The sequence below is a fragment of the Patagioenas fasciata genome, chromosome 21 (assembly GCF_037038585.1).
Source record: "Patagioenas fasciata isolate bPatFas1 chromosome 21, bPatFas1.hap1, whole genome shotgun sequence".
NCBI lineage: Eukaryota > Metazoa > Chordata > Aves > Columbiformes > Columbidae > Patagioenas > Patagioenas fasciata.
In genome coordinates this window covers 3,622,475-3,637,375 of record NC_092540.1, presented here as the reverse complement: position 1 = coordinate 3,637,375, position 14,901 = coordinate 3,622,475, and the positions used below count along the sequence as shown (strand labels likewise).

Sequence of the window (14,901 nt, the reverse complement as noted above, 5' to 3'; positions counted from 1 at the left end):
GGATGGGGCAGGTTGGGCCTGGAGACTAAAAAAGCCTGGCTTATTATGGAGGGTATTGCACCCATGAAATTCACGTAGCTTTGATTGTGACCTGCTGCTGGCATGTGTTACCCATCGCTGTTGAACACCTTTGATTCAGGGGGCAAACACAGAGTTGTCAAGGATTTGGTTGTTTTTCTCAGCTGCCTGAGGAGTTAGACCCTATTGTTTTTGACAGTGCACCTCAATTAGGTCTTAAAAATAAAATTGGTAGAACATGCTCTGTGAAATTGGAGGAGCTGTGGTGGATTCCTTGGAGAACGGAGCCGCTTGATTTAGGCTTAAGGATGATGTTTCTCCACAAGGGAATCACCAGTCACAATAATTACATTGCTGTCTTCTTGTAATATGATTTATTTAGATGTTGCCGTATGAATTAATTCTCTCTAATTGCTGCTCTTCTCACTGTAAATCAAGGTTTCTTGCTTTCTGGAGAGTAGTGAACATGATCCTACACTGAAGTAATTAGTCCAATTAGAAAGGGAAGCAGATGTGGAAAACCAATTACTTTCAGGAATATGTCTGCTTCTATATAGTCCAAATGCTGTTCAATCAAAATGTAATAGTAGTTTAATAAAACATTGTTTTATTCATAAATGCTATACAACGTTAAGGCTGCACTGGCTCTTTTGGAGAAGGCAGTTTGGGCTCATTTTGTGGTTAATGAGTTTTCTTCTGACTTGCTCATGTTTTGCACAGCTCCAGTGAGAGAAAGCACATGGAGACGACTCCTTCCCAGAGACATTGCCCTGCGGTGAGAGCAAAATGAGCTGCTGTCCCGGCATTAGTACCCTTGTCAAGAAAATATCCAGCAGAGAAAATAACCAGAAAAGGTGGAGATGGGTCGTTGTGGTTGCACCCTCCCGTTTTTGGATGGTGAATGGCTTTGCTTGCAGCTAAAAATGCATCAAAAGGATGGAATGGGAGTGAGGAACGAACTGGTGGGCAGGTCCCTGTCAGCATCCAGATCATGTCCTGACCCAGGTAATTTAAGAGCTGCTGCTACAAAGGAAACACAGATGAACAACAGTTGTTATGCTGGTGATGCAAGAGCACGCGATGGCTGCAGGATCTGGCTGGGAAGCTTTAGTGACACCTTTGTGACGTCTTACAGGCGTGTTACACCTGCTTGACTGTAGCAATGGGGTTACAGTGATTGGTGTCGGTGAGAATTTGAACTTCTGAAGCTCAAGATACTTCACAAAACAATAAATCTAGAGGAGGAGAAACATGGGTACCAAGCTGAGAGGAAATGTGGGGTTGAGCAGAGGTTTGAAAGGAAAGTGAGGGTTGACATCAGCGTTGCAGGAGTTTGAGGATGATCCTGCTGCTCGGCTGAGAGTCCATGGGGAGAGAATTGAATTGGAAAAGGTGCGAGGAGTGGGAGGAAAAGCACAGAAAATCCTAACGCATGTTGCAGATGCGAAAATGTGAGCAAAACCTGGTCTTCCGTATGCATTGCGCGTGTTTGCTCTGGCTGTTGGAGCAGGATGGGCCCACTAATGAACTTGCACTTAAGCAGCATGTGTGGGACTGGACTGTCCAGCTCCCTCTCACGCTCTCCTTTTGCATCTGAGTTCTACAGTATTTACTAACAGCAATTTATCTTCTATTTTCCAAACTGACAAGCAGTGTCAAGGTTCCCTCAGCCTCTTCCACTCAAAGCAGTTGTCAAATCCAGCATTTGTGCCCAGCCTGAAGCAGCGTCTGAAGTTACCGGCTGATTTCTGAGAGACCGGACTGCAGCATCAAAGCAATTCTGCCAAGTTTTGGTCTAACAAAGATTTCCGTTAGGTAGGAGCTTGTGTAGTCGGAAGAGGAGGTTTTGTGTTCCTGCGCCCATCTGGCCTCTCCCAGTTTGGAAACGGGATTTATTTTACGAAGGATGCACTTTGTTTAGCATACAGGAGTAATCGATAGAACATGAAGCGCGAGGAATGAAGGGAGGTGAATACTCGGCGCTTTTCTCTGTGATTAATTTCTCGGAGCGGTCGCTGTCACTGGAGGGACACGACCAGAGAGCGGAGCAAATGCAGCTGGTGTGAGCCAAACAAAACCGGAATGGCATCTTCAGGGTTTGTTTTCTTAAGCACTTTGTTAAAATAGCAGTGGAGGAGCTTCACATTTGAGGTTCACCCATCTATTTTCTTCTATCTACTGTGTGGAAGACAAGTGTTCTCATAATTGGGCCATTAAAGGAGGTGTTGAAATGTTACTAATTGTCAAAGGCAATTAAGTGTAGCAACATGTCACAGGTAAATTAATGAGGCTCCAGGTGTTTTGAACAAATTGCATTTACGTGGGTGTAAACCAACTCTAATTTGTCTGTACAGTTTTGGTGTGCTGTTTTGGGGGGTTTTTTAGAGGACTGCATCACCACCTGAGCTGGCTGTTACTTACAGGGTCTCCGTGATACGCTACATATCGTACAGACCCCTTTTTAGAGACGCTTAAAATCCGCAGCTGCTGTTTTCTGGAGGATGTGTTCCCTTTGCTAACCAGGCCTTCATGTCCACAATGTTTTCAGACTTAGCTTGTGCCAGTTTCTATGACTTTTTGAGACTAAGCGATGCTTCAGCAGGAGACCCGGTGACTTGTGATCTTCCATCCTCCCCCTTTGGTCACTAGCCCAGACTTGGCTCCGGTTCCACCACAGATGCCACAGGTGACCTGAGCTGAGAATTTTAGGTTGCTCAGTCTCTGTGCTCAGATCCTCGGCAGTTTTAATAGAGCTGCCGCTTGGGAATGTAATGAGGATAAATGCACCGATGATACTCTGATTTTCCTCAATCACTTGCGTGCAGCAGTAGTGGAAGCATCTCTGATGCCCTGCAGCCACTCATCTGCATTGGCTAGCACATCTAGTTAATAACAACATGTTGTAAATGTGACTTTATTGGTTAAAAAAATATTGTGAGGAAAAAATGCATGCATCCAGATTAGCATCTGCTTATTTGTGCATCATACGTGCTATACATATAATTTGTCGTAGCACGGGTTTAAGTTTTGCGTTTGCTAAAATACCAATTTGAATTGAGACGTATAGGACCCATAATAACAAAGTTCTGCGGGTGCTTCTTATTACAAACAGAACGAATGCTGTTATCTTTCTATTTTCAGAAAGACCTGCGGTGACCCAAAAATCACTGCTGAGAATATTCAGAGTTTTAACCTTTGAACAAATATCGTGGGTTTTATTTCTGGTTACGATTTTAACATGCGGAATCTGGCGTTTGCTAAATTGAGAGTGGCCGGCAGCTGTATCGCTCCTGCCAAAGCCGATGGCATCCTGCCCTCCCCTGCAGCTCCCAAGGCTGGAGATGCTGGGAGAGACCACAAAAGGGTGGAACCATCACATGGTCCCATAATTATCACCCTTTGTCTCTTTTCTGTTCCCGATGTATCAGATGCCCTCCCTGCGAAGAGATTTGTGATTGTGTGTATGCGTGCGCGCCGTGTTTGAGGGTGGGTGAAACCCTAATTGTATATTATTAAAATATTATGATTTGCTTTCCCCTTCCAAGCTGCAGCAATACCCAGCACCTCCCTGGTGTCTGGTGCAGCTGGCTTTGACTGGCACTTACAAGGTTGTCCCACAGGTGCTGCATCACAAATCTTTTGACACAGTGTCAGTAATTAAGTGTACAATTAAGAGAATGTCTGCAATTAAGTTCAATCAGTCAGTCAATCAAATCTACATTTGCAGAGGGTTTCTAAAAGGCCTCTTAGCCAGGCCTGCTCTGTGCTTTAGGGCTCTGCAAAGTTAACACAAGGCAGCGTTTATTTGGAGCAACTCAAAGAAGGGGCTGGAAGGTTTGTATTGAGAGGATATTTGAGCCCTCGCTCTCTACTGAATAAAAGCTGACTTTAGGTAAGCAATTTAGACACAACACTGAAATGTTAACTCTTAAAAAGGTCAAAAACTTTTAGCTTTTCCGTCTGTCTCCCTGAGCATCCAGCTCAATGGTATTATCTCTCAATGTCCTCCCTGTGGGAAAGGATCCAAAAGGACAGAGATTTTGCTGGTATAAGCTATAGCACTTGGTTTCGTGCTATTTCAGGTAAAATTCAGCTCATGCCAGCCTTAGTTTTTGGCAGGGAAGCTGGAGTGGTTGTGCACTTGCTGCTTTTGTGCTGCCCAGCAAATGCATCCTGAGCGAACACACCGCCCGCTTGGGGTGGCCATTTGAAACAGCTTTATAGCCTATACCATACTTGAAGATTTTTTAATGCAGCTCAATGCAGCAAATAACGTACGTGTGCAGGGGATCATGTCCTGGGTTCTGTGCCAAACCCTTTCTGCAAAGGGCCTGGTGAAAAGTCACCGGCTTCAAAGTGCTTGTTGGTGGCTTGTGGCTCTTTGTGGTGGGAGTCAAAGAGACGCCGTGTTTGAAGTCAAAGCTGCTGTTCCTGTTGTTGCTGATGTGCTCTTTCCAGTGAAAGCTACACCTGGAATATTGTGTCCAGTTGTGGCCCCTCAGTTCCAGAAGGACAGGGAACTGCTGGAGAGAGTCCAGCGCAGCCACCAAGATGCTGAAGGGAGTGGAGCATCTCCCGTGTGAGGAAAGGCTGAGGGAGCTGGGGCTCTGGAGCTGGGGAAGAGGAGACTGAGGGGGGACTCATTCATGGGGATCAATATGGAAAGGGGCAGTGTCAGGAGGATGGAGCCAGGCTCTTCTGGGTGACAACCAGTGACAGGACAAGGGGCAATGGGTGCAAACTGGAACACAGGAGGTTCCACTTAAATTTGAGAAGCAACTTGTTCCTGGTGAGGGTGGCAGAGCCTGGCCCAGGCTGCCCAGGGAGGTTGTGGAGTCTCCTTCTCTGCAGACATTCAAACCCGCCTGGACCCCTTCCTGTGGAACCTCAGCTGGGTGTTCCTGCTCCATGGGGGGATTGCACTGGATGAGCTTTCCAGGGCCCTTCCAACCCTGACATTCTGGGATTCTGTGAAAGTAAGTTTTTTCTCGTCTGAATTGCCAGGTCTATACCATCTTCAAGATCTGGAAACATTCAGTATTCAGACTGCACATATTATTCCAAAGAGTAACTTGAGGGTTTTTCTTGTCTCTGGTGCTACATCAATATGAGCAACAAGCCTCATTTCTTTGATTTTCTTTGATAACAAGCTTGCATTTACATAGCACCTGTCATCTGGGGAGGGAGTTTTGCTAAGTGCGTAGTGTATTGACAGAGACTTGTCCATAGCAATGCCTGTCTCTGGCAGTTTGTCTGCTGTCTCATTATATTCATTGCTTTAATGTATGGAAAGCTGTTAGCCAAAATATCCTTCATATGGACAAAAAAAATCGCTAAGTAATACATTACTCATAGTGCTGTAAATATTCCCTGGCACGTCATTAATACTCAACTATATTTCTGTCTTTGTCCATATTGCTCGCAGTGCCCTACAAATTAAGGCTTTTTATCCCTGGGAAGGGTGAGGAGGCAACAAGTGCAGCATCGAGGTTCAACTTTCCCTGCACAGGGTCCTGCCCAGGCAGTGGGAAGGTAGGTACCTGCGTTTTATTGCCTTAATTGATAAATAGCTAAACTTGTGCATTTTTCGTCTGCTTATGGTTGATATATGATACTCACCCTCTTGCGCTTTAATTTATTTTGGCTCTGTAAAAAGATATCGAGGGGAAAAACCCCCAATTTGTTGCCGGTGTTCTTGTTACCCTCCACCATTAATCGCCACCAGAACTTTGAGGAATGGCCCATTAATTGTTCTGGGGTGTTCTGAAGAAAAATACTTCAGGAAAATATATCAACAGCTCCTTTTGGTTGTGATGGATTTCAGGATGCCTACAGAGATGCAGGACTACATGGATAAGGAAGTATAGAAAACTGAAGCAGCTGGATTCTGGTTCCTGTTACGGTAATGACTTGATTTGAAATAGAGCGTAACCTTAATAAGCAAGGAAATGAGTTTGGGTAAGATATCCAATGTGGGGTGTGTGTTAGCCTTCAGAATAAGCCTGGAAATGAATGTCAGGAGCTTTGAGAACTTGCACCGTGGACTGGAATTGCTCAGCACCGCTGTACGTGGGAGCTGCTCTGGGCTTCCCAGGGAGCAAACCCTTCACCGGTCCATGTTTGCAAGAAAAGCCATGAGCAAGCAGTTTTTGAATGCTTTTAAAATCCATCAAATACAAGGGGTAGGGGGAAAGAAGGATTAGCAGCTGAGAAACAATACGGGACCATAAATTCTTGAAATCTGGTACTAAATCAATCAAAGCAAACAACAGGTCCTGATGGTAGGAGGACATTATTTGTTTTTTTGTTTTAAATTTGCCAGACCTCATTTTTTTTGGCATTTGTCTCAGGGAGGTGAGGACTTCGCAAAAGGCAATTACAATTGGTGAATGATTAGTGTTAGATGTGACACTTTTATGCATCAAATATGTTTAAGTGCATTAACCTTCAAGGAATTTACACTGACACCTTCAAAGATCTATCTCGTGCTCAGCCTGAAAAATCTAAATTCTCCCTTAACTTAAATCTTATTTACCTTCATTTTATTGCCAAATAAATGGGTTTAAAATTGTAATGGATTCTTGCCAGGTTCTGAAGGCAACGTGGCAGGAGAGCTGGAGGCAAACGGGCGTTGCTGGTGTGATTCTGTAGAGAAAGATGCTCGAGGGACCGTGGTGCGGAGCCTGTGCCGCAAAGCAAGGCTACATTCTGGTTTCTTTACTGGATTTACCATCCTAGAGGGAAGATGACTGAAAGCAGTGAGGTTACCCATCTAATTTATCCACATTAGGGTTTAATTTGTTGCTAATAAGGTATTTAAGCCTTCCAGAAAGCAGCTTGTGTTCTTACTAGATTTTCTTTTTAATCTTTACACGTTATGCAGAAAGCAAGTACATTCTCAAAACAGGTTCTTACTGGAGACTTTCCAGAAATATTCAGGTTATTCAAATGCTCGGTGTACAACTCCTCTCCGCCTCCCAGCGCGCTTGGTCGGTGTTTGGGTGCCCGGTGTATCCGAATTTCCACGCGGTTTCCCTTCCCCGCACGCGGGGAGCGGCTCCTCTCCTTGCTGATTCATCTCCATGTCTCTTGTGCTTCACTCCACTGAAATCTGGTTTAGGTATGAGACAGACTCCGGTGGAATGAAGGACAACAGAACCCATGGATCGTCCTGATTTCACTCTGAGAACGCAGGTGAATTTATTGCGTGTTAACTTACCTTTTGGGGAGGCAGAGCTGGTACACCCGTGATGTTTGAATCATACATAGGAGGCGTGAAACTCTGGTCAGTTCTTATGGGGATGCTACGGACTGAAACTTTATTTCCCCGCCCCCCATATCCCTGTTTTTCATTCTGTTTAATTTTAGCCTGGAACAAAGCAGCCAGGTCTGCTTTGTAGTGTTAACTGTGGGAACAACTTACCAAAGGAAATGGCAAATCTCCACCTGCAAAGGTCTTAAATTCCCAGGAGCTTCTCCAAATTAAACGCCCAAGGGTTTGAGCTTTTATGGCTTTTACAAGGGAGCTCCAACAAGATAATCGCCAAAGCTCCTTAAAGCTGGCCTTAAAGCCCTGAATTTGCAAAATCCAAACGATGCCAGCAGGCAATTTTAATCTGTGTACCGGTTCTTTTTAAATACCTTTGGCAATAATGAGAATGTGTTGAGCTCCTACTTCCCTTTAGCCTGAGAGGGGAGAAATCATCTTAGTTTGGTCATGATATGGGAATTGGAGTCTGCACGGGCAGAGCAAGGAACACATCGCGTGTCCCAATGTGGCGTCGCCACTGCTCGTGCACGCACCTTATTTCAGCTGTGAAATGCGTTATGTCTATTATGGGATTGCCCTGAGGGACTATGAAGGTTTGAATAGTTGAGCCAAGTGCCGTTCGAACTCTTTAAAAGATGTGCAGCCTCTTCCAAAGAGCTTCTGATCTGTGAAAGAGACAAAAATAACTTGTTAGAAATATTTCCTCCTCCCCCAAACCAGCACAACCCAGCCCTGCATCTATGCGGTAAAGATGTTTCTGAGATTCTTGCAGAGGAATTTGATAATAAATGGAAATATTTTACTCTTTTTAGAGATGTCCCATTTTTACGTGTTAAATTAACACTGAATATAATGGATAGACTTAGCATTGCATTGTTGGCTCTCATCTAAAGAATTGAAAACAGTAAAATACCCTGGAATAGACAAATAGTGTGAGTGCAAGTTCACCATAGGGCAGCAAGGAATGGCAAATATTGGTTCCAATATGGGTGACTTTGCCTCGCAGGGACATGAAGCCATATGAAGGGACCCAGGTCACAGTTCCTGCCTCCTCTATGCCTGGGAAACCTGGGACTTTCCAAGTGAGGAGGGAATTGCAGGGTCTGGTTCTGAGGAGCAACATCTTTTGGCAACTCTGCCATGCACTTGGGTAACTTAAGATTTCAACTTTGCATTTGCTTGTACTTTGCAGCTTGGGGAAAGATGGGTTAGGTGCAAAAACTTGTCTTAAAGATGAACTGAAATGCCTACTTGTACCTGGGGAAAAAAATAAGCCAGCCCACAATGGGGGCTGTGGAGGTGCTGGTAGAGGATTTAACTGAACAAATAGCTTGGGGTGTTTCTCACTCGCTTTTCCTTTTCAATATAAACCTGCTGTCTGTTGCTGCATCGAAGCCGCTCCCTTGGTTTTGTCAAGACATGTTAAAAGCTTTTGGGTAAGCCCTGAGAAAGGGTGGCCTAGGCAGGAACCCATCAGCCCAAATTCCTCCGCGCAATCCTGGCTTATTTGAAATGCCTTTTATCAGGCAAGTTACAACGGGCTTTAGCAGCAGCAGTGCCTGGTGTGCAGCTCCCGGCGATAAACCACTGCGTGCCGGAGTTCACAAAGCCGGTTTGCCCGGGAGGTAAAACCAGCTGCAGGGCTGGCCTGAGCTTCCTCCAGGAACAGCTCGGGTTATTAACTCAAGGTGCTTATCAACCAAATCTTACATTAAAACAATGGAAATAAAAAAAAAAAACTAGAAATGCAAGCTCCAGGGACCCACCACCCTCAATCTTGAACAACAAATTTAAAGTAAATCAAAGGCTACCTGAATGGGTGGGTTGGTTTTTTTTTTCCAATCTTTTAATGAGATACCCCTTGCTTTTTGCCTCTCCCTGGGGAGAGTCGGGCTGCAGTATTTGCATCCACCTGAGCAGCTGCCGCATCCTCACAAGCGGCAAACCTTTAACTAAAGGTCGGATAAAATCATACTGGACTGCCCTGAACTTTAAAGGGAGCAAATGCTTCTGGATTCCTTTGTCTGTAGGGGAACTAAGAGATAAAGACAGATGCACTCATTGCATTTGTTACATTAAACGCACTTTGCATTAGGCCTGGTGGTTGCAAGCCCTTGAAACTTTCAGTACAGAGCCTTACGTGCTCACAAATGCGCTCATAATCCTGGTTGGAAAAGTATATAATAATAAGCTTGTATTTAAAATTAAGGGTAAAAAGACACAACAAAACCAAACCAACTTGCTTTGCAAAGCTCAGATCTGACACCAAGCCTGACTTCCAGAGGTCGATACTTTTCTGCAGCCCCTACCTGATCCAGGTGTTATGTCTGAAAATGACCTTTGCCTGGGCCTTTCCTAATGTTCCTACTCAAAGCACCTTCTGCTGCTCGCTCAGGGGTTTCCATTTTTCTGCTTCACTCCTGTGTTACCCCCGTGCTTTTCCAGAGCCTTTGCTTCGAATTGGCCGCTAGAGCTTTTCAAAGGGAAAACAGCTTTGCATTTCTCTTGATTTCGAGCGAGTTTATAACGTAGCAATAAGCTAAATTTGTGGTCGGCTTTCCCACTGTGCGTTGCTCTTGGAGAGGAACCCGATTTTTACAGCAGTAGCTGAAGTCGCTTAAAAAGCTCATGATTCTGTGGTTTAAAATTGAGCGAGGAGGCCTTTGGAGTCTGTTGCTGGTACTCAACAGGCAGCACAACCGAGACATCCACAGAAAGGGGGGGAAAAGCAACCTGAGGCCCCCTGGCTCCTCCGATGCCCTGGATCAGCTCTGCCTCTCCAGATTGAGCTCACCTGGCCCTTATTTCAGCATCTGTAACACCACATCGCAATACGGGACTTTTGGACTTCAGAGTACTCGGCAAACTTGTCAAGCTGAAGCAAGTTAAAGCTTTGTCTATAAGAAAAAATAACATACAACTGCTTTCTTAAATATATAACTTTTTTATGGTATCTCTGGATAGGTAAGAAAATACTTTTCAAGTGACTTGCATTGAAAAAATCAGGAGAAGAATCAACTGAAATGAAGCTAAATTCTTATCAGTGGTGGTTTTCATTGCACTAACGTAAATCCAGAGCAACTCCACGGATTCTTATAGAATTACATTGTTCTTAAAGGCCAGGAATAACTACAACTCTTACCAGTTTAGGATATTTTGTCAGGGAATCTCTCCATGTATCATCAATCGCTGCGTTGAATGCCCTCGCTGTTACTTGTGACTTACAATACCCATAGGAAATGTTTAAGATGTTTGCATCTTTCTTTCTAAAAGCTGTTTCCTGGCCTCAGTTTCCCATCAGCAAAGGGCGGTTGATGTTCCTATGGAAGAAGCAGCGCTTCTGCTGTACCAAGAGTATTAATGCACCTGGTTACAGCCTCCTGCATCTTCCAGAGCAACCACCTCTGCGCCAAGTGAGTCCCCACGACGCTCCCCCACTTCACAACAGTTTGATACAATATAGAAGGGCACGTGGTCGTGCTGTTCACTCACCTGGCTGGGTTAACTAGGTACCAATCCCGGCTTGTACCTGCTTTACTTAACTTTAAACCAAAATAATAGTAAAAAAAAATACTAAGGAGACAAGAAATTAAAACAGCTGGTAAATAAATAAATTCAGGGACTGTTTCTTTTCTTCCTTCTCATCCTTCTTTTGAACAGAATCCCAGAGGAGGTGAAACAGGAGAAAACGGCCGGTCCTTTATTTGCGTGGCACTAAGCTTTGGCATGTCCCGTCCTGCGGGGGGAGTTTGCAAGGGGAGGAGAGGTAAAAAAAAAGGCTAAAAGAAAAAAAATAAAAAAAATCACCCCCCCAAAAAGAAAAAAAAAAAAACCTGAAAAACACACCCAGCACAGGGGGAAGGTTGAAATGTTGCAGCAGTGTGACCGGGCCCTTCCCAGGTGCGCTCCGCAGGTGCGGTCGGTCTTTATCCGGTCTTTATCCCGATGGGGAGGGGGCGGCGGCGGCTCCTCCCCCCGCGCTGCGCGGGTCTGCGCGGGGGCGCCCGGGCCGGCCCTGCCGGGACTCGAACCGCGGGCTCCGCGGGGCCTCCCCAGGCCCCGCCCCGCAGCGCTCGCTGGTGCGAAAAACGCGCTAAACAGGCTGAGCTGAGCTGAGCGGGCGGCTCTGCCGCTCCCCGGCGAGCGTTTGTGCTCAAAGGGCGCGTCTTGAAAGCGTTGTTATAAACCACCAGTGACCAGTTGGAAAGAAAACACTTCAGATTTTTGCCAAATCAAATTGCCCAACTTTGAACATTTTTTAAAATTTCATTTTGCTTTTCTAGAGTCGCTAAGCAAATGGGAAATGTGTTTGCGCGGTAGCTCTTGAGTGTGCGACACGTTGGGAGGTTGGGACTGTAATGTAGTCTGCAAACTGGTGATTCAGGTGGCAAGAACCTGCCATGGGAGCATCTCCTTGCGAAGAATTTGGGGAGGACGTTGTGCAGCGTAGGGATGCTCTGTCAGAGGGCTTCGATGCCATGGTTTTAATTCCAGCTCTAAAGTTTATAGCGAGACTTCTAGAATTGTACAATGCATTATGTAAATCTCTCGAGTCTCGTTTTATTTTCTTTACCCTCCTTTTTCCCTGCGGTTCAGGGGTGGAAGGTGCTCAATCATCTGGCGCTGGAGATGCCATGGAACCCTCAGCCCCCTAGAGCTCTGCAGACCAGGAGCCAGGTGCCCATACTTTGCATTCAGCAAAAAGATTCCGGAAGGCAGATTACTTCTGAGTCTTTTAAATCATCGCATCTGCACTAATCAACATATTCCAATTAATTTATCGTTCCAGTGGAGCAGGGTGTATATAATCAAGTAAACAACAACAACAACAAAAAGTTTCACTTCTTTATTTCTTTTTGTAGTGCTAACAACTTAGTACCATTCTAGACACTGTTTTCCATGTAAGGGCTGCACACCAATCCTGTTTGTTCACTGGGTAAACTGGAGATTCTAAATCCAGGCTGCTTTGGTTATGACACAGGTCACGAGGTTTGCTGCTTTAATTTTGAGTTGTGCTCACTTGCAGCAGCGCCATCATGACTACCCACAATTAGGAATTAAAACAAATACCTTTAAAGTTTGCAGCTGCTACTGTCAAGGATCGATACGATGGGACTGGCTGTGGCATGGATAGCTGGGTAGGAGCGTCGTGTTGTCCCATAATACCCAATCTTTTCAACTATCAGTTCCCTTAAGCTTTCAACGTGTACCCGTTAGGTGGAAAAAGCTGCCAACGCATCATAAAACTGCTGCCGCAAGCTCTCAAACCCTGCTGATGGAAATATGTCAGGGGATGGAGGCTCGTCCCAGCGGGGTCTGAAAGGCGCATTCCACCGTTCGGCGGCTGAGGAGGAAACCTGTGTGGTCTTGAAGGCTTTGTCAGCTTTGACCTCTAAATTTGTCCAGTAAATGGAACCAAATTATTTACTCGATCTGCAGGTTTGAGACATCAAACACAGCGGAGGAAAGCTCAGGGCCGCGTCTCCTGAAATTGCCCACCGTAAATTCAGTCCGGGAGAATAATTACTTGAGGGTTTTTCCCCCCCTGTTCACCTCCGAAGTTTATTTATGATTGTGAAAGATGTGAAAATAAGATGTGAAAAAAATCTTTATAAAGCTACTGCCTACATAGGATTAAGGATTAAACAGAGCCCTCGGACTATACATTCTTAATATTTCCCAGCACAGGAAAATGAACCACAGGGTAACACGGTGTTTCACTTTTATTTTGCATGGTTCCTGCAGCGTAACCAGCTTTCCTGCACCCTCTCCCTCTGCAGCGCTTGCTCTCCCACATGCATAAAAGGAAAACAATCTTGTAACCTTTCTGAAGTGAAGCCAAAAAACCCTCGTTTGATCCTGGGGAGTCGTCTTCCCCGCTCCGTTCTCCTCCGCGGTGAGGCCGGGAGCGTTTGCAGGCCGTCCGTGGGAGCGCGGCTCAGTCTTGGTGCCGACACCAGCACGTGCGTTTGTCCGTCGGTCCGCGTCTTCAGCTGCTCCCGTCCCTGTGGAGATGGGCATGTGCTGGAGCTTGTTGTTGTGAAGTGCTAATTGCAAAATTAAGACTTAAAGCTTGTAAGAAAGTCTTTGCATTCCAGAGCAATGGAGGGAAGAGGAAACGTTGAGATTTCTTTGGGGTTGATCCCTGTTCCATCGCTTGTTTGAGACTCCAGCTCTATCATTTGAATTGCCAGTTGTTGTTAACTTCTTTTTAAAGCATGGTTCACAGGTATTCCTGCTTTCTGACAGTAGCTGCCCAGAACTGTACATTTACTTCCCAACAACACAGGGGACACGTAGCGTTTCACCATTCCAATGAGTTCTGCTCATCCCTGACAGGCACATGTCTCTGAGGTGGAATAGGGCAGCTATAGAAACTTTAATATTGCATCTACTAGAACTTGCAAGGAGAAAGGCAGAACATGCCAAAATGTTTCTGGGATACTTGTCCCCATTAATTCACATCTACACTAAATGGTGTTAGATCCCTAATGGCTTGATGTAGCCAAGACTCTAATCATGTTCCTCATTCAACATAACATCTGTACAGAGGTCGATCAACTGGTGACATGCTCCAGTAACTTTATTTCAAATATTCTCAGCCATAATTGCTCATTTGCAACTTGCAGAGGGAAGAAATCTGATTACACCCACCTCTCTTGTCATCTTTGCCCCATCCCCCATTACTTTTCCCCTTTTACTTCCAAATTTAAAAGAAAACACTGCCTCTGTTCTGTTCCCATTCCCCCTTTGGCGATGGGAGTTGGCATGAGCCAGCACACCTGGTTCTGCAGCCTAGTTAAGTAGCTGGCTCTTCCACATTAGTATGTTTGGCTTTTTTTCTTCCTTCAGAGGCATCCGATCCCACTGCAGAATGGACCCGGAGCTGCTTTCCTGAGAGGTCCCAGCTTCTCCTCGCTGGGGTGGCTGGGGACCAGGACTTTGTCCATGCTCAAACTCTTGCAACCTCTGCTTGGAATATAGAGCAAAGCAAGCCATAGTGCATAGGGTCCGAGTCTGCTTTTGCCATTTCCCCTTGTTCTCCTCTTTCATCACTAAAGAAATAAACAAAATAAGCAGGAAGAGGAAGGGATAGAAAATAGGGAAGAGGAGGAAGAAAACCGTTTTCCAGGAGGTTTAATTCTGTATTTGCAACAGGGAACATTTCCGTGAAAACATTTGCTTCTTTAAAAGAAGGAAGTTTTTGAGGAAAAGTTCTTTTTTTGCTCGGCTTCGCTTGATTGCTGCAGAAGGCGCCGTTCACTTAGGGCACTGCTGAAAGGAGCCAACAAGCTGGGACCTGCTCTCCGGCGCTGTTATTTCGAGGTGCCACATCCACGTTTCAACACAGCGCTCAGGGCTTGTAAAAAGAGCCTGGTGACACATCGCCTTAGCTCTATTTCCCACCAATGCTTATGGGGTGGCAAACTAAGGCTGAGCTTAGGAGCAGGCCTAGGGTGCTGAGACGCTGGGGAGGGTCTCTCTGCCTTTCCAGTAAAGCAGAAAATTGGAAACATCACTGTTTCTTCCATAGTGTGTTTCATTTTGCTGTTTCAGATTTGCACGTTCTTGGAGGTGTGAAGTATTAACCGGCTAAATTTTCATGTGTTAAA

The 14,901-nt window shown here is 45.4% G+C and overlaps 1 protein-coding gene across 4 annotated transcripts in view; it reads left to right on the top strand.

Annotated features, from left to right (window-relative positions):
* Window positions 1–14,901, top strand: part of LOC139829541 (uncharacterized) — a 292,141-nt gene that overhangs the window by 33,042 nt on the left and 244,198 nt on the right. For all 4 annotated transcript variants that reach the window (XR_011742056.1, XR_011742058.1, XR_011742057.1 and 1 more), the window contains 2 exons: window positions 739–1,023; window positions 5,444–5,550. The gene's annotated coding sequence lies outside the window, so the exon portion shown is untranslated. The remainder of the gene's footprint in view (window positions 1–738; window positions 1,024–5,443; window positions 5,551–14,901) is intronic.